Below are 24404 nucleotides of genomic sequence, written 5' to 3'. Positions count from 1 at the left end.
TTCCTTTATTATATTTTATTACCTAAAAACAATACAGAGTTAAAAATTGCTTCCTAACTAGCAACAATAATTATTTTATTTTGCTCAAGTGCATGACAGTCACACCAGAACCTGAGTTCATGGATGCTCTAGGTCAAGATCATCATGCAGACTTGTCCTGGGTTGCAGTCTATTCTATTACCATCCTCATGAGCTGTTGAAATCAGGTGGGGCAGTGTTTCCTTGCCTCCTCCCCCCAGACTATCTTTCTGTTAATGGCCCATCATTGTCCTGCCTCATGACTCAGAGATAACTCCCTCCGGACTATCTTCTGTTAATGAGCCTAATTAACACTTGGCCTCATGACTCATTACCCCATTGTGAGATGCTCCACCCAGAGGGAGGAACCAAGCATCCCATCGTGGATATAATCTGAGACGCTGAACACCAGAGACACCCTTCCCACTGGATTTCCAGAGGACAGGAGCTACACAGCCACCACTGGACTTTCTGAGGAAGAACAGACCATTTTTTTCTACAGGATCACTGCTTCAGAGGACTGCAGCCACCATTCTACCAGACTGCTACCACCACCCTGCCTAACAGGGACTCAGGTTGTATCTTGACTCTGTCAGTTTGAACCAGTGTTTTCTTTTAGTCTTTTTTTTTTCTTTTCTTTAATTTTCCCCATTAAATTGTTATTCTGAATTGGTGCCTCCCACTGGTTTGTTTTCAAACTACTACAAGACTAATCTGTGATCTTCCACTGCCCTCCCCAAACACACGTACTCCCAAAAATCATACATTTGGATGTTACAGCTTATTTTTATTGTAGGTTTTCCAATTACAATGTGATAGTAATATATGACTTTCCTAGCAGTCTTGCTTTTTGTTCATTTCTCCATGTCTGTTTAGTTTTTCCTGCTCTGTTTTGAATGTCCAACCTCTGAAACTGTATAATCTTTTTCTGGAAATTATGTCAACCAGCTATTGCTGAGACTCCTTTACATTTTTAACACAATTACAGTAAGTTCTCAGGAGTTAAAAAGTAGATGTTAGCATATCATTTGGAGACATCCCATTTGTCCTATGAAAATGCAACTTTCATCATCATGGTAGAGCCTGATACTGAAAAATACTGTGTGGTAGCAATTTATCACTTGCTGTGAGGTAGAATGAATGTCTTAGAGCAATGGGGATTCATTGTGTGGATTTTGCATGGTAGATAGAGAAGAAACTGAAAGGGAAAAATCAGCCCTGTAATGTACTTCCTCTAAGTGAAGGAAATCAGTTCTAATTGTCTCAACGTTTATTCCTTAGTGGAACAGTGCTTCTGAGTGTCCAGTCCAGAATGTTTTACAGTCTCCCATTCAATGTCCAGCTATTAGAAACAGTTTATTAGATTGTTGAAACTTATTTTTTAATTTATGCATGTGTCTTATTCTGAAGCAATTAGTTTCAACATCAGACTTAATAACCCCATTCTGTATTCCTAATTGTCCAAGTTATAAACATTTACAAACCTTAATGCAATTTTACAGTACTCTGCAAAGCCTTCTATGGTGTTTAATTGCCTATATACTCCACTTCATTGGTTGTCTCAGCAAATAATTTTAGATTTGTATTAAAGAAGAGGGGCTTTTTTCCTATTTGACAGTTTTTCTGTCCTGTATGGTAACAGATGGGTTGCACTTAGTTCAATGAACCAGATGCAAAATGAGCAGAATTTGCGGTAAAATACTGTTTATGTTGCATTTTTGTTCACACACAATAAATTGTTAGCTTTCTGATAATATAAAGTGAATGTTTACACTCCTTCATTGAAATTAATTAAAATGTATCCACTCTGCTCTGTGAAACAAGTAGTTTTCCAGGCCTGGGTGAGCTCATAGGTACAATTTGTACATTTCTTACTGAAGCTGTATCAGCATAAGGAACTCTTATGTTGTGCTCCCTGAGAGCTGCTATCTCTTGTTCCTGCTCCTGTAACCATCCCTCTGTGCCTGCACAGCTGTTTGTGGTTCTGTGCAATGAACTGGATTAGGAAACATTAATCTTTTTTCTTGAGATACTTTTGAATGAGGATCAGTTCCCTATTCCAGTTGGAATGGCCACACACATGGCTGTGCAGCCACAACTAAGGAATGGACACAGAGGAGAGAACAGACTGAGCAGTGTGAGTTGCTTCAATTGTACTGCCATTGGAAGAAACTATTCAATATGCTCCACATAGCTGTAAAACATACTGTAATTTCTCTTATTTCCTCTGATTTTTGTCTTCCCTTCCTTTTAGACCATCTTTGTCACTGAAGAAAGCATTAGTTGAAAAACTTTGACCATGACTGTGGTATCCCTCAAACTTTTGAAGTAAGTTTTGGCATTTAGAATCATTCTTTTCCTGCAACAAAGGAAGTCGTGTAGAGTTCAATTCCATAGTTTCATTCCTTTGGACTGGAGCTAAAGAGACTAATAACTTCTCAAACAAGAAGATACACTTACCAAGTGCATTTTTAGTGATGGTCTTCTAGACTGGCTTGGTAAATGATTTGTGTGTGAAATGGTTCTGAATGAAGAATTTTGGATAGTTCCTACTTTTAATCTGCTACATCCTTACTATAAGCGTAGCTCCTCTATTGCGTATTTGACCTGATTCTGATCTCTGTTTGGCATTGTAAATAGAGAATATTTCCATAGAACCAGTGAAATTACCAAAGTGGCGAATATCTTTTGTCTTCCCTCCCCATCCCAAACACTATCTCAACTCTCATTTGCATTTATTAGTACACTATTATAAGCTATCAGAATTTCTTTTAAATTTTTTTTTCTTCAGAACTATTTCCTTGTGCTTTTTCATGAAAACACATGGCAATATTACAGCATATTTGTCCAAACAGCTATGTGATGATTGGTAGAAATTCCTCCTGTAGAGAATGGTGAATGTGATAAGTATCTTCCTTTAATTTACATAAAAGAGCAGTGAAATACAGTATTTTAGCTTGGCTGAAACCTAGCTAATAGAAGTGTGGTTTTCAGGGTTCTGTATACTTTCTAAGGATTTGATAACAGGCATTGCTGATAGCACACAGTTAGACAGTGAGTTGGATTCATTGCAGCTGTTTGCAAATGGCAGAAAGGCAGCAGAAAAACAGAGTGATGTGAATGTTGCTCATAGCATTCTGTGGAGAGGCAGCTTGGGGTAGCTGGAAAGAAACCTGGAACTGAAAGCGAAGAAGCTTTCCTGGTACTTTCATTCCTTCTATGCTCAGGGAAACAGGACTCTGGAAACACACAGCAGGGCATGTAACATATGTGACTTTGAATTTCATCACCTCGCTGGAGGAGACTGCAAACCCTTGAAAACATCATCTGAGTTGAAAGGAAAAGTTGGAGCAGTTGGAGACACTCTTCCAAGTGCTATATGTAGAATCTTCTTTGATAGTAAACACCCCCTTGAAAACCCATCCAAACGCTGAAGGAAGACCTGAGATGGTGGTATAAAGCAAGTTAATTCACAATGCTACTTCTGTGGTGTTCTCCTGAACAACTAGCATGGCTGCTGGCTTGAGTGTGGAGAACTTTTGTATTTCTTTTAGCAAACCTAGAAAGCAGGGTTTCAGGAACTACAACAAATAAGTCTCCACAAAACTTACTTGGGAAATAAATCTGTGAATTGGATAGGCTATAGAAGTTGTTTCCCTTGATCTGAAACTGAGTCAGACAGGGAACTTGCATAAGGCTGACTATTTTGTCATGGATTTCTGCTTTGGAGGCCCAGGAAGGGAAAGTTTAGATTGCCCCATCAGAAATACTGAAGTCCTTGACATCAGCATTTTTCATGACTGATACAGTTCTGCTGAAATGTATTTGGCTTGTTTCATTATTGCTGATAAATTGGGTAAATTAGTGGGCAGAACAGAAAGATAAGGTTCTGCAAACAGACTCTGAGGTAGGAGCCATTACAAAACTATGTTTTCTTGCCTGAAGAGGTGAAATTTGATATTGTAACAACCTTCAAGAATTGGAGGAGTGGGATATGCTTCAGACCAAGAGAGAAACAATAGAGTTAAAATCCCACTCAAGGTTGCAAAATGTGAAACAATATGTGCTCAAGGTGATGTTTCAGAATACAGTCCTGCACCAGGCTCCACAGTGAGGAGTCGCTGTCTGTGTGTGTCTTCAAGCTTGTATGATGTACCAGCTTGCTTTTGGGTGGTGGGAAGAAGGAACAGCCTGTATGCCTGCCACAGCCCTTTTGTTATACTGAGGCATATACTGTGTACTAAAAAGGCATGTACTAAGCCCTGTGAACCAGTTACCAATAAGAAATTTATAACTGAAGGGAAGGGGAAGAAGTCTACTTTGTATGGATTTAGACATATGAACCCTAGAATTTAGCAGTACTTCCTGCTTGAATTCCAAGTTCATGTATTAAGACTATCTCAGCATGTGGTGGGGATGAGCTTTCATAATGGTCTTCTCCAGAAACTGTGGAAACAGAAGATTGAAATAAGAGAGTAAATAAATCCCTCCTATACAAATGCAGCCTCTATAGATTGCTGTCCTTGTCTTTCTTAGCTGCTTTTTCCTACAGTTTGCACTGAAATAAGAGTAGGTACACTGAAAATCAGGCATGCTGAAATAGAACTTAGGCTGTGTTTTTGTATAAATAATGCAGAACTAATAGTGTTGTAGTATCCTTAATATGCTTTTCATATTTCAGATTGCGTAACTTGGAGTCAGAAGCTCATTTGGCCTTCCCATCAGTGAATGTCACATCAGGGTGCAGGGTGTGGTGTCAGTGTTCAATTCATTTCACAGAACTTGGAATGGAGTAAGACTTAAAGTAACTTTTGTAACCGTTATTCTCTAAATATATCTATTTCCTTAAGATGTACCAGTAATACTGTGTGCTGAACAACTGAATTGTCCAAGTTTACTTAAAATGGATTTGTCTTTTGCACGTGTTTCTACCAGTGATGGGATCAGATTTTACACATTGTTATGAGTCATTCGTCATCAATGCTGCTGCAGTGTTACATTCTAGACTTTAATCTTGCCATTCAGACTTTTGTAGCCTTCCTTGAGAATAATCTTCTCCTTACTCAGTTATGGTTGCACCAAAAAGAGTTGAAATATTTTAAGTCTTGCCTACAGCAGTTAATCCTTCTCTATGCCTACCCTGCAGTAGTGCTGGTACAAGAACTTGTGCAGCTCTATAGTAAATTCTATTGGGAAACCAATCTGGTTCAAAATTGACTTAGTACCTATTCAGTGTTACTGTGGTTTAATTCCCCCAGTTTAATTCACTTTTTTCAGCCACAGAAATGTTTATGTTGGCCCAAGGGAAGAATGCAGGAGCAAGCATCCAGTTAGGGTACACCACTTATTTTGAAAATGCTGGTTTGAGGTTTTAGTTCCAACTGTGCTATAGCTGCTGATGAAGCAATGGCAGCACAGAGCTTAGCTGTCTGATAAGCACCTTTGTGTTCAGGTGGGTTGCAGACCAGCCTGCAACTTTTGCACCTTAGCATTCAGTATTATCTGTGTGCAGTGGCAGTGTCTACTTCAGCAACTGGTGCAGCTCTGCAGGAATGAAGCTGTAGAGGAAAACTGATGCAGTGGGTTCACTGACCACGCCACTTACATTTTGCTGTGTGTGGGAGAATTGGGAGGACTTCAGGTTAGTTTTTTTCTGGTCTCACAGACTGAATTTCCATTTGTAGTGGTTTGGTCCAAAATACTCATTACTGTTTATCTGCTGTGAGATAAGAATTAGGAGAAATGCAAAGCAGGCACCAAACTTGAAAGAATATAAAGAAGTTTATTAACAGACCTAAAAGAAGAAAAAAAAAAAATTATACCACCTTCAGAACTCTCCTCCTCCCCCCCACCCTCCTCCCTTCTCCCACTGACAATGTTCAAAGACAACCCTTAAGATGTTCAGTCTGTTTACCACTTCCATAATAACCTTGTTCAGTCCATTTAGAAAGAGAAGTCTCTTCTTGCTCATGCTATGAAAACATTATCACAACGAGACAGCCGCCCACTTCCAAATATTGTTCAGTCCATTCAGGAAGAGGAGTCTCTCTGCCTGCGTGTGAGTCCTTTCCTCCGACTTGCAGCTTTTCCCGCAACTGCGTTCGAGGGTCCACTCTTGAAGATATTTGGGGTACAATTTTAAGGTTGAGCCGTTCAGAAACAAAAACAGAGGCCCTCCTCCTTCCCTGGGAGCAAAGGGTCTTCCTCATCTTCATCGTTAGGACTATCTCTGGGAGCATCTCTAGGGACTGAGGTTTTCTCCTTTCCCGTTCGGAGCAAAAGTCCTCATCTGGTTCATCTCTCCCTGTCCAAACTTCTCATGAAATTACAGCTGCGTCAGCATCTGCCTATCTCAGCGCAGGTGCTTCTGCTCACGAGTTGAACACTCCACCCCCCATATCTTCATGAAATTACAACAGGATACTCTGATATATCATAGCTTCACAACAGAATTTCAGCTTTAAGCATCTCCTCTCTCTCTTCCCTCAGGTTTTCAGCTCTTCACAGCAATAAAAAGGGTTAATCTCACCTCGGCCTTGCAGCTTTGCAGCTGGAATGTTGAATTTTTCTTATCGCAGTGGAGAGGGGGGAGAGCCGAGCCGCTCCGGCTGCCCACGGCAAGGCAGTGGGGGGGGGGGGGTTCCACGGCTGGAACAGGTCCATGGCTTCAGGATGGCCGTGGCCCGGCCCGGCCTGGCCCGAGCAGGGCCTGGCCGGGCCCGCTGGCCCCCACACAGGGCCTGCAGCCACCTGTCCCAGCACCGGAAACGAGAGAGAGCTTGGAGGGGGAGTTTGCCTATTCTTAAATGTGGATAACAGAGGTGATCACAACTTTAAGTGGCTTAGAGAATTGTCCATATTCAAACTGGCCAGCTGATAGGTTCTATCAGTTCCCAGAGGAAACTGTAAGCACCCCTTAGCAAGGACGTCCCTTCCGGGACTATGCTTGCTAACCTATGACACCATTACCACTTGGAGCGTACTAGGTGCTGTTCCGGAATACATATCCAAATTTTCTTTCATACAAAAGGATATCTCAGGATTGCTCCATGGACTGAACCAAGGCACATTGAATTGTCTGTATGACAGGGAAAATATCTTTGAAAATATGCATCTGAGCAAAAATGCCGGTATAAATGTGCCAAGGGTAACTCGGCTCTGCCTGTAGATGCTGCAATTAGAACGTTGCACTGTGGTACTGGTGGAGTTTCTGTTGTTGTACATGACTCTCCCGTTCCTTCTGATTCCACTTCAAAACCTGTTTTGTTGACAATTCAGCAGCTAGTCCCACTGTGGCTCTCCAAGCTCTGAGACTGATGCATTCATTCACTCTTTGGTGGTGAATGGTCAGAAAAAAGATATTTTTCAGCACATTTTATCACCCATCTCTAACTTCCTTGGCAGTATTCCATGAAAATTGAGCTAAGTATGACAACATGAAGTCTAAATCAAATAAAAGGTTTTTGGTTGGACTGTTCTTGGTGCGCACATGTGAAATTTAGTACCCAAAGAAGGGAATGTCTTGTTCCAGGCTGACTGTGGATCTTCCACTGATGGAAACATAGAATCAGAATACCATTTTGGGAGGGACCTCAAGGATCGTCTGGTCCCACCTTTCTTGGCAAAAGCACAGTCTAAACAAGATGGCCCAGCACCGCATCCAGCTGAATCTTAACAGGATCCGACACTGGGGAATCCAGCAGTTCCCTGGGGAACTTATTCCAATGGCTGAATGCTCTTGTGAAAGATTTTCCTCCTGTGTCTAATTGAAATCTCCCCAGGAATAACTTGTACCCCTTACCCCTTGTCTTTGCCATGTGACTCCATGCAGAAAGGGAATATCCATCTCCATGAGGCTTTGCCAAAAAGAGGGAAGTGTAAAGACAGTGCTTGAAAGTGTTTTGTTTGCTGTGTAATGGAAAATGTTGAATCCGAATAATCTACAAAGCACCAACGAAAGAAAGCTGGATGTATGTTTGGCAGATGACCTGTACTGACTGTTTCCATGCTTGTTTGGTCTTGTTTGACCAGCAATAGCTACACTGGTGCTTCTTGGTATTTTGATAGTATCTTGATATTTAGATTTTCACATTCATTGTGCATCTGTAGGAGGACAGATGAACCCGTCAGCACACGCACATTTCACTGTTTAATTCCACTTTTCTCATACTATTGATTTTTCTTAGATTAAGCTCTAAGGCCTTGATTCTGAGCTGAGTATTACTGCAGTATGAATAATTGCAGAGATATTTTTTATCTTAGCACAGTTGAAAGGTTTTTTTGTTTCACTAACTGGGGCTCAAACTATTTATAGAGAGAATTGTGCCATGTGGCTACAATCTGTAGTAAATTCAAGTGCTTTTATAACAAAGCCCTAATTTTGAAGGGATTTCAGTCTTTTTGGTTATGCATAAATTTGAATTTCTGGACTGAGGATAAAGAATCAGGTGGGGTTTTTTTACTTTTTAAAAGAAATAAATGCTGACTTTTCCTTTTCCTCCTGTTCTGGAGCTTAAGTATCTTGGCAGCAGTGTTTGAAAAAGTTCTAGTTAAACTAGTTTTGGAAAATAGGTTGGCAGGCCACAGTGGAGTAAAGCCAAAGTATGTTAGATGTAAGTTTTAAAACCTAATTGTAAGCTAAAATTATACCTATAGTGGGAGAGAGTGATGTGCAACTCAAATACAATATTTGCCTCTTCCCTCGCCTCCTTTTTTCTTCTTCTCCAGTTAGTCAAGCTGTGCTAGACTGCTAGAAACAGTGCTCGGAATTCTCATGGATCCTGCATTTCTTCTGCCTGAGCCTCAATCAGTGTGGATGGAAATGACATAGTTAAGTAGTTCTTCGAAAAATAGCTTATTTTTCATATCGTATATCATATATCATCATTAGGTAAAATTTTCACATGCCTTAAAAATTAAGTTGTGTGGAGTCTATAGCACTGGAGATAACTGATCTTTTTCTTTGCTACATCATTTCTTGCAAAATAGTTGAACCAAAGGCTGTTTCCATTTCCCATTATACCTTCCAGTGTCGTACAAACACAGCTACTTTCAAATGCTTTAGTTTATCTGCTGTTGACTTTAGAAGTACAATTTGTAATATGACAGGATGACTGCAGGATATTATTTTTAAAGTTTGTATAAAATGGATTGTGCATCTTTTTTCCCACAGTGAAAATGTCTAGACTCTTCAGAACCTTTGTAAAGCTGTTATCCAGACAAATTAGTTCCATGAATTTGAGTCACATCAGCCTCAAGAATTATCCAAATAAATGTGGTCACCAAGTCATTTTACTCTTAGCTATAATACAAAACACTGCTTGTAATCTATAAAGCTGACAGAAAATTGCTTATCTGATACAGCCCGACTTCTTTTCTTCTTTTCCTCTGTTTTTCTTTTTTCTTTTATTTTTCTTTTTTCAAGATTTTCTGTTCATCTAAGTGTTAAAAATATTTCCCATCAGAGTGGGCATTCTGTTGCATAATAATTTTGGCTGTCTCTCAGCATTGCTAAATTGTATTAAGCATAGATGTCATAAGGAATAATTTGTGGCTAACATCTGATGCCTAGCCTAAGAGTAGAAGTCCATGTAATACCCAGTTATATTCTTAGGGAGATGTTCAATTCATTTTGGGGAAGTAGAGATGTCATAATCTTATTAGTCTATAGCTTCTTTTTGATCTTTTATACCATTCCAAAATTCATACCAATGCCAGAAATTAACTCTTCCTTATCCACGACTTCTCATCCGGTTTTGATTGCACTTTCCAAATAGCCTTTGATTCAGCATGAACTTGTTACTTGTGCTTTCTGTGTGCCATATACTCAGTTTGATAAATTTTGAACAAAAAAATCCTCTGAGCACTACTCACATTCACTTAGTCCATCTCCTTGCTTTTACACAACCTCCAATGAGTGCTTTGTTTTACTTCCAAGTGGTTAAAACTGTGAACGTTATTTTGTTTGGTCTTTTGTCTTTTGTGGAAGAAAGGGGAGAAGAAAAGAAGCAATGTGAATAAATTGAGTTAAGCTAAGTTTAGGAAGAGCCAGACTCATAGTTTTAACACTTTCCCCAGCTGGTTGATATTTTCATGCTGTTTGTGTTGTCTTTGAAGAGAACCTGTTAGCAGAACATAACTTTAATCATATGAAATAGTTTTCTGAGAGATACAGTTTTTTCAAAGTTTGCATTATAGAATGAAAGGAAATATGAAATTACTTTAATTATTGAAGAAGTCATGGCATGTCATCACATCATTTATCCCAGTGTATATTTTATGGTGATAGGCATGAAATGTAAGGTACCTGCTTTCTCAGATGTATTTTCTGCTCTTTTGGATGATTTGTGTCTAGGTTATGACAAAATTTCTAATGTCACACACTCATGCAACTTTCACAGCAGAGAGCAAAGTTATAAATAAAAAAAAAGAAGAGAGTCTTTTCTGAAGAAGTAGCTGCCTTTGATCTGTTTGATCTCTGGTCTCAGTAGCTTAACTGCCTTTTTCTCCTTTTCTCATGTTTTGGCTTAATATCTGTCACCAGTTTCACATGAATCATTGCAGTCCAGTGCTGAGCCCACCAATGTCCTTCAAGAGTAAACCTATTTTTTTCTGCTCTGGACAATTTATCCGTTTGCTGTTGCCTGTCTTGAACACCTTTTCAGAAGTATTCCTGACCATCACACAGTTGTCTGCTCTATGTGGTGGGTTTTGTCATTCCCATCAGAAAAAAAAAACCTCTTCTAAAGCTTCTTTTGAAGGTAATTGATCAGTTCTAATGATTTGGAGATTTTTTTTTTTTTTTTTTTTTTTTTCATTTCTCTTTGCGATTGTTGGGAATTGCAGAGTAAGTGAAATGTGCCCATCTGGACCCCTGTGGAGTCTTAGCCTTCCTGCTTAGGCCGTTACCTTGCTATAGTTGACGTGTAGAATAAGTTGTCTTGAAAATTTCAGAAGAAATACCTGTTTATGGTGCATGGCTAGAGGAACAGCATTTTTCTTTCTCAGATTTGTACTCTCAGCTTTCAAAAATTTCTCTCAACTTTATGTCAGCAGAAGACTGTAGTGTGTCATCATGCAGTTAACCTTTAGGGATAATTAGAGTGGTGCTACTGGAGAGTTACACATGAGGAGGTAGAACATCTACCATCATTTAGAGGCAAAGTAATTGCAGATGGTTTGCACACAACAGTCAGGCTTCTATGGCAGTTTCCTTAAGTATCTGCAGTGCTGAAGCATAGTATCAGATTTCATTGATATTTGTCTTCTTTTTTAAAGTTTTGTGCCTGCAGGGTCTGGAAATAGAGAGGAAGTTAGATTTTGGGGAGTAAATCCCTGCCTAAATCAGAAGAAGATGACAGTTCCAGGTGAGTCATCTGGATTATCTTCAAGGTTGATTTTTACCTTTTGTTCTAGCCAGAAATTCTGCTGTATGTATGATAGATCTCTAAAACTCTCTTTGGCTAGCACCAAAAAACATGTCTAATTTGTGCACCACTGAAACTTTGCTAGAAGGTACAAAGTTGCTCTTAATTCAGAAAATCTCAAGGAGATTTTGTGCTTCATATCCTTTTATCTAGACCCAGGCTTCCTGCCTTAGATTTCCAAACTTCCATCCTATTTTGTTACTTCAATTAGAGCTTGTTATTTGTCTTTTAAGTATACCAGATTGATAGCATTTAACAAGGATATATTTTTCAAAAAGGTTTATAATCTCAGACCAAATAACCAGAAAGAATCATATTCTTACTAATGGATGATGTGTGGACTAGTAATTGCTGCATTTTTTTTCTTTTTTTCCACCCTCTTTACCAAAAAATTGATAGATAATGTTCTAGGTAGTTCAATAACAGATGTTGAACTCTGGAGGGTTTATTTGAGAAGGCTACATAAAGTTTGTGAAACTGGAGGTATTTTGGTCTTTTGACCTATTATTTTTAGATTTCAGTGGAGAAATGCTGAAGAATAGCAGTGATTTTCCTTCTATTTTCATCCAAGTATTTCTAAATTGTTTTTCTTTTGAACTTTAGAATTATGTTGGGGGGGAGAGGGGTGGGTTTGAGCCAAAGCAAACAATTCTTATTATAAAACTAGAAGCAATTTAAAATATTTTAAGGAGTATTTTCATGGTGGAGCAATTACTGTATCTTTGTATTTTCCTGTCTGATGAATTATGATTGAAAAAGGCAGAAAATAATGGAAGTTTGAACTTAGTATGTATGTGAAATGTGAAAGAAGGTCAGAATTAAAGGGAAATAAAAGAAAGTAACTGGAAGTTATGGGAGTCTGATCACAGGGAACATTTGGTTCTGCTTCAGCCTCTTCAGCTGCTGGAACTTGAGATGCATGAGATATGCGTGTGTATTGCTGGCTAAGTTTCTAGGGACAGAAATAAAGAGCAATAGTTTGACAAATGCATGCCAAAGTGGCATTTTCTGAAGGCCAATAAAGCAATGCATAGGTGAAAAAGGATCTTAGCCAAGGTATACTTGCTGACAGGTTGATTATCATTTAAACTAGCTAAGATTTTTTTTTTTTAGATTAAGCATGAAGGATTTTAATCATTAATTTAATTACACTGATTATAATAATTTTATGTAACAAAATTCATTTTATGAATATCTGTTGCTGGTATAGAACAACTAAAGCTTCATGTTTTTATAGTGTTTCCATGAGGAATATGTACTTACTCTGTGCCAAAATTTTTTGCATTATGAAAATATGTATCATTTACAGGTGTTACTAACCAATGGTCAGGTTCAATAAAAATCAGTAGGTTGGTGAAATATTCCATCTAGTACTAATAAGGGAAGTGGTGGCATTTTGAAATTAGAAGTAATTTCAATGACATTTTCCATTCAATGTTTTACCCAAAAGGAGTTGTATGTGTTCTAGTTCTATGAAATAAGATATCTGATGTCAGAAGCTTTTTTCAAGTAGCTGCTAAAATGAGCTGTCTCATCTTTCCTGCCTGTCATTTCCTAGATCATTGCATTTCAGCTAGCAGCTTGTTTTCTGGGTTTGGCCCTTGAGATAGTGAATTTGTCCTGGACCTCTTTTTCTCCTGCAGCAAGTAAGGAATGGGTTGTGGCCAGATCCTGCCTCTGTTCACACAGGCAGCTGGAACTCAATTTGCTGTCATTGTCTCCAGAGCTCATGAGAAGAAAGTGAGCAAGCAGAACAGTTTTACTCCAAAATTGTGATCCAGCCATAATAACAGTATCTTTTTGCATAGTAGGAACTGAGAAATAGTGTAGTTTGCACTCATGAATACACACAAAGCCACATACACACAAAATACGTGGAAGGATATCTCTTTGGTGACAGCTAGTCTACTTATTTGCAGTGTATGGACTTTTGAGGGCCTGACTTGTGCATTTGGAGTGGGGTTTTTTAAGCAAATATATTTGGCTGTATTAGGACCTAGCTTTCTATGGGGTTTTCCCCACAACTTATTCACAGCATGGCTGGAGATGAGGCTGATTTGTGTATAGGTTTAGAAAAAGTGGTTGACTCAGGAAAAAATAAGGGGAGAAATATCTGGTTTCACTTAAATAAGTGAAAGATAAAGAAGAAATATGTGAACGTAGATTTGAAGAACAAATATAGACAAGTTGGTAACTAAATGGGCTTGCTGTTCTGTATTGCTAATGTTCAGTACCTCTTAGTTAGAAGAGGACATTTGAGGGAGTTATCTGTGTGACATCCCCTGACCTTTTCAGTCAGAAGTTGGTCATGCCATTCAGGATCATTGGATGTGGCAAGGGAAGAAAGTGACTGAGGGAAGGAGGTGGTATAGAATGTTTATTGGGATGCTTTGTGTCTGCTGAAGATGGAATACAAAGTTATACATTTATGGGACCTTCTGCTGTCACACCAAAAAAAATTGGAAAATTGTGTTTCACCCAATCTTCGTGTGGGAGAAGTAATGGCTGTCCCAACGACTTCCTATTTGCTATGTGACACAAATTATCCTGAAAACACATTTGCTAGTACTTATTTTAACTAGTGCATCAGTTATTACTGCAAGTACATTACAGCAAGCAGCCTTCGTGTGGTTTGTCCCTCTGTGCCATTTGCTAGTCCATGAAGTAGCTTCATAGGTACAGTAAATGCAATTTAATGCTCAAGTGACTTTTGATTTTTATAAGCAGAACTGCCTCCTGGCAAAACTATGGAACTGCTAAGCTGTTTGCTTTTCTAATGCTTCCAGATGATTTATATTGAAGATGAAGTTGCTAGTAAAGAACTATCATGCTGGCTGGCTGGGAGTATAGAAACACACATGTGCCCTAAGTTGGGTTTTCTCTCAAATATTTGCGTTATTCCATATGTTATTTTTTATTTACAGAATACTCATTGCTTTATGAACCAATGCTTGTGCTTCTTCAATGCTCTGCTGAAATGATTCTCCTGTTATTGCTGAACTTGGATTTATTCCAAGAGAAGATCTGGTTTCTTCAGGCAGACTTGCCAATGTTTCAGTCTTTATATGTTGCATCAAATCTGCATGGATCTGAAAGCATGTCTTCATCATGGTTATGCAATTGTCATGCGTAGCTGTGATTTGATTAAAATACAAAAGAATACTTCTTTCTTAATGGAAGTTCACAGAGGATTTTTGATGTACCCTCAAAAGATGTTGACCAGGGCCTTGCTGTCTGCAGTGCTCTGTTAAGTTACATTGTGGAGCACTGCAGCCTGTGCAGGATCTCTGGAAAGCCACAGCACATGGTCAGGGTCACTTTCTGTACCTGTTGCTAACCCCCCTGGAAATCTGTGAGCAAGATCTCAGTGTGCAACTGTCGAGGTCAGTACTGTTTTTTGCTGCATTTCGAAGTCTTGGTCATGTTCTACCTGTGAGATGTTACATGCAGTCAAGTGGTTTATTGACTTGCTTAAAAGATACTGAGAAATTTGGAAGTCCTTCCAAAAAATTGCCCAGTTGAAGGTTATAGTGTTCTTCAAACTCTGTTCCTGAAGCGTTAAATGTAGTGGTGCTATTTAAAGCCAAGAATGAAAAGGGATCGCTCTGGCATTAGTTACCTCAGTTATAAATCATGTTAGATGTTTGGATTTATATGATCTTGATATGTACAATATATATTGAGAATGTCTCTCTGCAGTGTTCACATTTAATGTCAAAGGGTAGTGCTCTGTAACAGGGTTGCTCTACTAGTGACTTTGCAGTGACTTCTTATTCCAGTGATTTCATATACAAAAGACACAGTGTTTGATTTTGCAGGGTGCAGAAAGTACCTCCAAGGAATCTGGGGTGGTCTTAACAGCACTAACTTCAGACCACAGAATGCTGTTTAATGCCTCTGGGATTAAGCACTGCAGATGCAGCTGTTTATATTGTGTGAACAAACCATTCCTGTTTATGTTGTTTTGTATTTTTCTAATATATAAACCTAAAAAATAAATCACAGCAGTGCACTTAGTGGACATTTTATGTCTGGTGTGTGAGATGTGTGGCAGTGATGCTGGGAACGTCACAGTTCCATTTTCACATAGAATGGAAGCAAAATACTTTTCTGATTTAATATTTCAAGTCCATTACAGATCCAGTGAAGAATCCTGATTTAAATGCTTTGCCATTATTTCATAGTAATATTTGGTTGCAAAGGAGATTTTTCAAAACTTTAATGCAAGAATCTCTTAAATTAATTCTTACTGCCATTGACTTAACATAAAAGAAATATGGAATATAAATAATGTGCATCTAATTATTGGATTTCTATAGGCAAAAGAAAACAAATTTAACTTTTTAAAACTCTTATAATTGGCAGATAATTAAAACATGCTTCATTTTAGATGTTCCATTATGAGAAAGTTGTGACACCTTGATTAGACCTAGTTTTTTGTTGAGTTTTTGTAATCTGTTTGAGATGGCATCTTTTCCAGGTGCCTTAAAAACTCAAATAGAAACAAGTAAGGTGTGTAATAGGAATTCCCTTCCTTCCCCTGCTCCATGATATTTTTGTAACTGAGGCTATTTCTGGGATCATCTGTGATTATTTTTAGTCTTAAATTAGATATATTCATCCTTTCTTTCTTCTCCGCTCTCTCTTCTTCCTTTCTTGGCCCCCACAGAAAATAGGGGGAAAGGCCACTTTTTTTATATATATAAAATTGAGTTACTTTAAACAGTTTTCAGTAACTCAACACAGAATATTAATTGCACTGCTTTTTAAAACAAAAGGATCCACTGGAGCCCATAAGTGTATGGTGCACTGGTCAAATGGGCTGAGAGGTGCTGTGACCCAGGGATGGGACTGGACAACCCTAGCGGAGTATGAATCCCTGGAGCTGGTGCTACTTGAGCCATCAAACCAGCCAGCTGAGGTTGGGAAGGGAGGAGAGAAGTGAGCTGAATCATTAGTTCTTTGCTTAATTTCCATTCTTGCACCATGAAATTAGGCTACCTTTTGGGCCTTTTGGTTCCCCTGTGGAAGTGCACAGGAGCACAAGGGCAAAGCCATTTAAAAAATACAGATTTTATAGACATTTTAGAAGCTACCTCAGGAGTTTAGGCATGTGAAAGGACTCTCATTATTTCTACTTTAAAACCAGTGTCTAACTCTCTTTTAGAGAATCACCAGCTTTTGTGCAAATCAGTGCAATTCTCAACAGGGAAATGTTTGGGATTTAATTTTGATCCTGCAGTCATTGTGTATATTTCCTATTATCACTGAAAAAAAATATTCCAGGACTGTATTTGTAAATACATCTCTACTAGTTTCTGAAACTAGTTTCTACTAGTTTCATTTTTTGATTTTGTCAGGTTTTCAACAGAACAGAATACATGGAATTGATCTGATGTTACTTTCTAAGAGACTTTTGCTTGTGTCTTACACAAGAGGCTGTTACTGAAAACTTGGTAACCATGGGGTGAAAGGTAAAGCCCTGTTACTGATTAAAAAGAGTAAGTAAAAGCAGCAACCTTCATGTCATTATCTGGAAAGGAAAATTATTATTAAGTAGAAATGGAGTTAATAGAAATTTTCTTGACAAAATTGTTTTTTATAGGAAAAAAATGTTCATTAAAGACAATAACTGGCAAGATTTCCCTTTTTGACACAGGGGAAAAAGATCACTTTTAGCCTTTCCAGATGAAAAATTTTTAAAGAAAAATGAAACCAAAAAAAAGAAAAAAAAAAAAACGAGAAAAAAAAAAAAGAGAAAGAAAACCCCCTCACAAATACTCCAAGAATAAAAAATCCAACGAAACTGAGGAAAGGGATTGATTGGCTGGGGTGAAAAACAGTAAGTCAGAGGAAGTCCTGTATTACAGAAGGATTGGGAAAGAAACCTTCAGCTGGTTAATTCAGGTAATGAAGAAAGTGATAACTAGAACAAGGTGAACAGGGTGACCTTGAAAAGCTATAAATGAAGCACATTCAAAACAACTAAAAAACTGTTATCTCCATACATGATAATACAACTTTTAATAATAAATAACACAGAGCCTCATTATTTGGGTAAAAAAGCTTGGTGTTTTGTCTTTTTTGACATTAAGTACTACTTTTAAATGTCAGTTGCATTTACATAGGCTGGGATGGTTTCTATGAAATGTGCCTAATTACCTACCTCAGTGGCCTTTAGGTGTGTTACCGCACATTTGGCTCAAATGTTGTCACAAATTGAATACTTTTTTTTTAACGTTTGCTTCAGTTCAATATGTTGTAAGTTCAAACAGGCTTATAGAAAAGCAGAATAAGATGTTACCCAATAGTGTACACTGCAAAAAATCCACAATGCCTTAATAGTTTGTTTTCTGGTAGATCTTTCTCCTTGCTCTTTTTGAAAGCCCGTTTGTAACTTCCTGTCTCTGATGGAGAAGTGTACTCATGCTTCAGGAGTGCCTTCTCCTGCTCCTTCCCAAGCTGCAGTGTGGAGCTGCATCTGATGCTCCTTTTACAGGTGTCCAGGGAGGTGCAAGACAGAATCGTTTCTCTTTTGGCAAGACATGGCATCGCAATTTATTTTCAATTACAGATCAAGTCTTAGTTTTAACTTTGATTTTCTTGGTTCTTCTTTGCATATATTACGGACTTTTCTGTTTAAATTTCTTATCTATATTTATCCTGTATTCGAGGCCAAAAAAGTATTTGTGGATTTTTTTTTTTATAGATAATAATGGCTTTAAATAGTTACTTTCCTTCTCAAGAACTCTGATTTTAGACTTAGGGACAGCACTGTGAGTCAGCACTGCAAAAATTTCCTTTAGACTCCTGGGAATATTTGGAATTCAGCAAATGACAGCTAGTAGCTGTTTGGGACATGCTTAATATTAGGTTAAATTACTCATTCCTGGATCAAAATAACTAATAGGAATTTGTGCCAATGTTGCCCTTCTTACTGTTACATATGAAATGATGAAGGATTGCAGGTATATTCTTCCTGCCTGGATGAGTCTAGTAGCATGTGATTATTTTTTATAGGTTGTATTAAATTTCTTTTACAGAAGTTCAGGATTTGAGGTATTTTCCTAAGTACAAACTGAAAAAAGAATTATTAAAAGTTGAGAGAATTAGTAAGTGATAATTTTATTTTAATCTGTACAATATTTTGTAGGAACTAGTTTCAGTTAAACCATGAGAAGCAATCTAAAATAAGTATATTTTTATTTTAATAAATAGGAAGTCCTTTAAAAAGTGTTGAGTTGTAATTTATTCTCTTCAGAAAAGATCCTGTCATAAGATTATAGAGACAGCCTACACTACTGTTGAGCTTTACAAGGATTCTTTCTCTCTTGAATGTTTATGATTGTTTTCTGTAGATTAGCACATAGATTGCAGTGTATTTTTATTCTCAGAACCACAAGAAGCACAAGTCAGAACCACTAAAGTGTAATTACTTTATCCAGAAAAGATTCTTCCTGGCACTTGATGAATCCTCTTACGAATACCAGTACACAGAGTGTACAAAACATGTTGTGTTTCTTTTTAATTGTTCGTGTCAAAAGTTGGGTTTGTTACAGTTGGCTGCAAAGTGGAGGGATTGCCATGGTTCACTAAGGCCTGGGTCTGCAAGCACTTTTGTTCATGTTTAACTTTGGTGAGTTATGTGTGGTGGTTATATGGGCAAGCACATGGATACGCATGTGCACAGTTAACACCTCTAGTTTTGTAAAACTCCACAGATTTTTGGCCCGTAGCTGTGAGGATGTGTCTGTGAGACAAGTCAGAGTCAACAACAGAGCAGCTTTTAATCAGTTTGTCACTTGGGCATCTGTAGAACTTTGTTTCAGTCTGTGCAAGAGTTTCAAAATTAACAGTTTGGGGTTTTTTTTTGTAAAATTAAAATCCCCTCAGCATGAATTTCTGCGTAACTTTATAAAAATCTGTTCATACTCTTCTGATACTCTAAGGAAAGTCTTAAAATGAGCCTTCCATAGAAAAATACGATAAAATAATTTTGTCCTTCAGTTCATTCCCTTTAATGTGGTCAACTGTTTCCTGGCAAGAAGAGAATTCCTGATCAACATTTTAATGGAAAGAATGTGCTACAGAAGTCCTTTGGGTATGTAAATCAGAGAACGTTGGATGAGGCTCTTTAGATTAATCCAAGTGATATAGTTCCTAAGGAGCAGAAAAGTCTCTAAAGTCAGAACTTGGTCCAAACACAGCTGGATTTTCAACTGAAACAAACGGGGAGCCACAAAGTGGATCTACCACAGCTCTTTCCTGGGGAGAAACAAGAGTTTCCTCCAAAAGAGAGAAGCTGGGTATGCTATTGCAGGTAACTGCCACCAGACAGCACTCTGTCTGCTCAGTCTTGTCCAAAGAGCACCGGGTCTGGCATCCTTCACTGATCCCCCACTAGACCCATCCCTTTATGAACATCTCTCTCATGCTGCTTTGTCACAGACCTTCAGGCACACAAATACACCTTTCAGTTGAATCTACAAAAATGACTTTTGCTGGGTGGCAACATGGTCTTCTTGTGGTTTCAAGCATGTGTTACTGAAAACACACACAAAACCGTCTCTGTCCATAGGACCTTTGATCCAAACACTGCAAAATGGGGATGTACTGATCTGCCCCATGGTGCACTAGATCGAGATGGGACCCCCAAAATGTAAGCCATTTCATTTCACCAGCCAGTGTGCTTCCTGCCTCTTGACTGGGAGCCAGGAGGATTCTAGGTTTGAATGCCTTTAGCAGTGTAGCTTTTGTGTGCTACTGTTCTCAGGATTAAGTTTTAGAAAGTCAGACAAACAAAAGCAGCCTAGCTCTATCATTGTAATGATCCATAAGTGTACTGCTGTTACCAGCAATGAAATGTTATCACAGACAGGAGGTAAGCAACAAGACAAGAGGCAATGGCCAGAAAATGATGCACAGGAAGCTCTAGCTAAATATGAGGAAGAACTTCTCTACTGTGAGGTGACCAGAGCACCAGCACAGATTGCTTGGAGAGGTTTGCAGTCTTCTTCACTGGAGATATTCAAGAACCATCTGAGTAATTCCTGAGTCATCCATGGACTTGTTAGAGAGTGCTAGTTTGGTAAAAAAAAAGCCTAGATATTGTCACGGGTCAGAGTGATGCTCCTTAAAAGTGGTTGTCATGTGCTGCTGTGCAAGAAGCCTAACCTGTAGCATAACTTCTTGTTTCTGTCTTCTAACTGTGTATTAACTGTGAAAGAGATAAAGTTCATCTTTAACAAAGATGAGGTCAACAACAGGAGAAGAATTAGCATTGTCATCATCAGACCTTCAGCAAACAAGACCTTTTCTCTTAACATGTTTTTGCCTGTAAGAAAATAATTGCCTTGGGTAGCATAAGCTGGACTCGCGGTTTTGCAACACAGCCCATCCTTGTGGAGCACCCTTTCTTGGATGCATTTCTCCTTGGCTCTGGGAGAGCTGAGGAAAGGTTGTATTCTTCCCTTGCATAGGCTGCAGGAAGCAGGGCTATTCATGAAGCAAAAAGGAGGAACCTTCTCTGCTTCTAGAGCACTGGCTGACTTTACACTAAGGGAAAAGTAAAAGCTGAGAGAAAGCTGCAGTGGGCTGCCACACAATGTATGTTTTTCTACATGTTTTCCTAGGAAAGACCTTTTAATGACAAGAAGCATAGCGCTTTTCTCTGCAAGGTTTATCTTATATTAGCGCAACAAAAATAAAGTGATTGAAACATGAGTGTTTAGAAGGAAACAATATGCTGTGAATAATATTGGTTGGAAATACTACTGCATGTTTAGAGTAGGGTTGTCTGCCATTGGAAGTTATAAAAATACAGCTGTAAATTGTACATTGGGGTTTGGTTTATTCTGGAAGCTAATTTTTAAGAAACTGAGGTTTATTTATTGGTTGTGTCACAGGAATATTTGGCTTGTTCTAGTTCCAGTCTTCAGCATTTTTCATTTCAAGCCATATAAAGGAGAAGATAATCTATGGTACATCTACCCCAGTTCAACAGAGTGGGCTCTAACCCATCTCTGTAAATATACTGCCTTCTGTGTTGGTTCTAGCCACAGCAATACTTTAAAAATTATTTGTATTCTTCTAAAATTTACTCAACAAAAACACTTTTCATTCTATGCTATTGCATTCAGGTCTCAAAACATTGCAAAGCATCCTTCAGCATGCTCCAAAATTTTCACAGGGGCAATGGGAAAACTTTGCTTGGTATCACTGTGGGATCTGACATCTGCATTTCCTTTGGGATGTGTGAAACTTTTCCCTGACAGGTGCGTTTAAACGTAGGAAATGGCATTCCAGTTGGGTTTTGTGTCATGAATACAGTGCATATGATTTATCTGAACACCAGCAAGACTTTCTCTCTCTCCCTCCCTTCCTCCCTCTCTGCTTGGCTGGGCAAATAGCTGGCCGGCTCACAGCCCTCCAATCACCTGGTGTGCCAAGCCTCCACCCCTCAACACTGAGGGTTCCCACACCACCTGCAGCTGGCTTTTAAAGCAAGTCTTTTAATAAAATCACTTTCAGTCATTACTCTTCCATTTATGACAGCAGGAGTTCAGGACTGAGTAAGAGGAGCAGAAATTTCCCCAGCAGAAGTTGCTCTGAATCAGGTTAGTAATGAAGTTTACTGCTGAAAGAAGTAACCTGAAAGCAACCTAGGTTATCATAGGAAATGTTGCCTTTAACATATGTGCTGTTTGAGTAGCAAGAGCTGTGGTACGCAGTTTGTTTACGTTACAGCATTATCCTGTCTTTGCTGAAATAAAAATTACAGTGTTAATATATAGAAGATGCAGTTATATTTTCCTTCCCAGTCTGACTAGAAGGTGTTTCTGCTTTTGAACAATAAAGCTTGCTTTCCTTTTCCCTTTTATGCATCATACACTTCTGTTACAGGTGCAGCTTTCCAATTTTACAGCTTGAACCATTATTGAAATACGCTACTTTAAATATCCCAAGGCATATGGAGTTTTGTGAAAGTCTTGGGCACCACATGAACTTTTAGGACACTTGCACTAAAACAATTTATTGGCTGTGCATGTGTGCACGTGCACGCAAATCATAGACCATACCTAGTTTTGCTTCATCTCTGAATTCTTTTACTTTCATATATTACTGCTCAAGATCCAATCAATGCAATTCTTTTACTTTCATATGTTATTTCACTTCAAGAAAGATCTCCCTTTCATATATTATTGGACCAGATCTAATAAATGTAATACTGCAATTTTTAATAAGGCTACATGTACTTAATAGGAGACAAAAAAATTAATAAACTTTGACAGTTTTTTCAGGAAAATGAGGCTGAAGAAAGATGCTAAATTAATCTGTATTAACCAGTATATATTTATATTTTCCCATTTTCAATACATTACAAACTTATTGGAGTCTTTTATCCTTAATTGACATGGTGTTTAAAATGTTTTAACTACTGCATCTAAAATTAATAGTATGTTATATAATATTAGCTATATATTCTAATATAATAATATTAGAATAGTTTTGAGCAAAATATCTATGGTTTACTTTGGCTTCAAAAATCATTGAACATAAATCTTAATAACAGTACTACAAGTTTCAGGGGTTTCATATTGCTTTATAACATTTGCTTTCCATATGAGATTTTAATGTTTTTTTATTAGAGCTTTTAATGGAAAATTTTGTAGGAAAAGTTGAATGGCAACTGCAGCAAAACTTTGGATTTTCTCATGTGTAGCTTGGGTTTAATGTGCACTAACTTAAACCATGTATGAGACATAATTAGATTAAAATTTTATTTTAATGGAAATAAAATTATTGACACATGATGTAAATTACCATTTTTGCTCCAATATCCACTGATTTTTTGAATTTTGTGTGGGATAGGAGGGTAGGTTAGGTTATTTTTGCATGAAAAACACTTTGCAGAAATGGTAGATTTTACATGACTGTGAAGGAGTCAAAGCAGTTTTAAATATGAATATAATCTTTGCAGATAGAGACTTTGTCCCTTGAATGGTGTTTTTGGTCAAAAATTTTTTGACACCAAACATTTCCTGACAGAAGAGGGCTAACAACAGATGACGATTAAATGTTCCTGATCATCCACCTAAACAAACAGCTGGTATCAATTGTAAGGCTGAACTCATCTTCTTGGACTGGCATTCAGATGTGTAGTGGCCAAGCAGTAAATGATCTGGTTTACAATTGGCCAAGAAAGGCTGAAATTAAGACGATTTTATCAGCAGATACTGTAGAGAAAAAAATTAACCAAGACAATAAAGAACAAAAGGGATTGGAGAAATACCTGCTTATTCATGTACTCTGACAAATACCATGAAGTCCATCAGCTGTGAGGAAGCTTTATTTGGTTTTTCTTCCTCCCCCTATGTTAGATAAATCTTTCAAGTTCCTTTCCTGTCTAAATTATGTCCTACTCTCTTGTCTGTATCTTTGTTGAATGTGGTTGAAGGGGTAAAACTAAACTGTAGTGTGGATGGCTTAGCAGTTCTCTCTAGGAATGAGTTCAAGGAAGGAGGAGGTTTCAGTAAGGGCTGATCATTGGTCCTCAAGTCTAAGGCAGTTGAACTGAGACCTGCCTTTTTTGGAGGACTGTTGGAAGCGTATTCCGTGTTTATGGCGTAATCTGTAGCTAAATTAAAACTTAGTCCAAAAGAGACTTCAAAAGTGCAGTGACCCAGCACATGCAGAGCCAAAGAGCTGCCACCTCAGTTGTATGCAGGAAAAGGAATGTGCCAACATTGGTAACAAATGGACTTCACAGGTGTTTGCTTGTGAAAGAGTGAAACTTGCTTTGCTTGTGACGAAGCGCTCTCTGTAAAGCAGACTTCAAAGTGGAGCCTAGCACAGGTTTGAATGCATGAGAGAATCATCAGGTTGTGTCCACTCCACACCTTAATTAGAAATAACTGCATACCGTTGGTGAGTTCAAGGGCATTTTCCTTTTTCAGTTTC

At 38.2% G+C, this 24404-nt stretch overlaps 1 protein-coding gene across 10 annotated transcripts in view; it reads left to right on the top strand.

Moving 5' to 3' along the window:
• Nucleotides 1-24404, top strand: part of SLC7A2 (solute carrier family 7 member 2) — a 55360-nt gene that overhangs the window by 7400 nt on the left and 23556 nt on the right. For 4 of the 10 annotated variants that reach the window (XM_039550972.1, XM_039550971.1, XM_039550970.1 and 1 more), the window contains exons 3-4: nt 2273-2346; nt 4700-4810. The exons of 1 other annotated variant lie outside the window; for it this stretch is intronic. The gene's annotated coding sequence lies outside the window, so the exon portion shown is untranslated. Of the gene's footprint in view, nt 1-552; nt 594-2272; nt 2347-4699; nt 4811-11290; nt 11385-21823; nt 22061-24404 lie in introns of those variants that run through there. 5 more of the 10 variants (XM_039550973.1, XM_019287285.3, XM_019287283.3 and 2 more) reach the window with 5 other exon arrangements.

Source organism: Corvus cornix, chromosome 4 (assembly GCF_000738735.6).
Source record: "Corvus cornix cornix isolate S_Up_H32 chromosome 4, ASM73873v5, whole genome shotgun sequence".
Taxonomy (NCBI): domain Eukaryota; kingdom Metazoa; phylum Chordata; class Aves; order Passeriformes; family Corvidae; genus Corvus; species Corvus cornix.
Note: the sequence above shows the minus strand (reverse complement) of the source record. Positions and strands in the feature narration are given on the sequence as shown.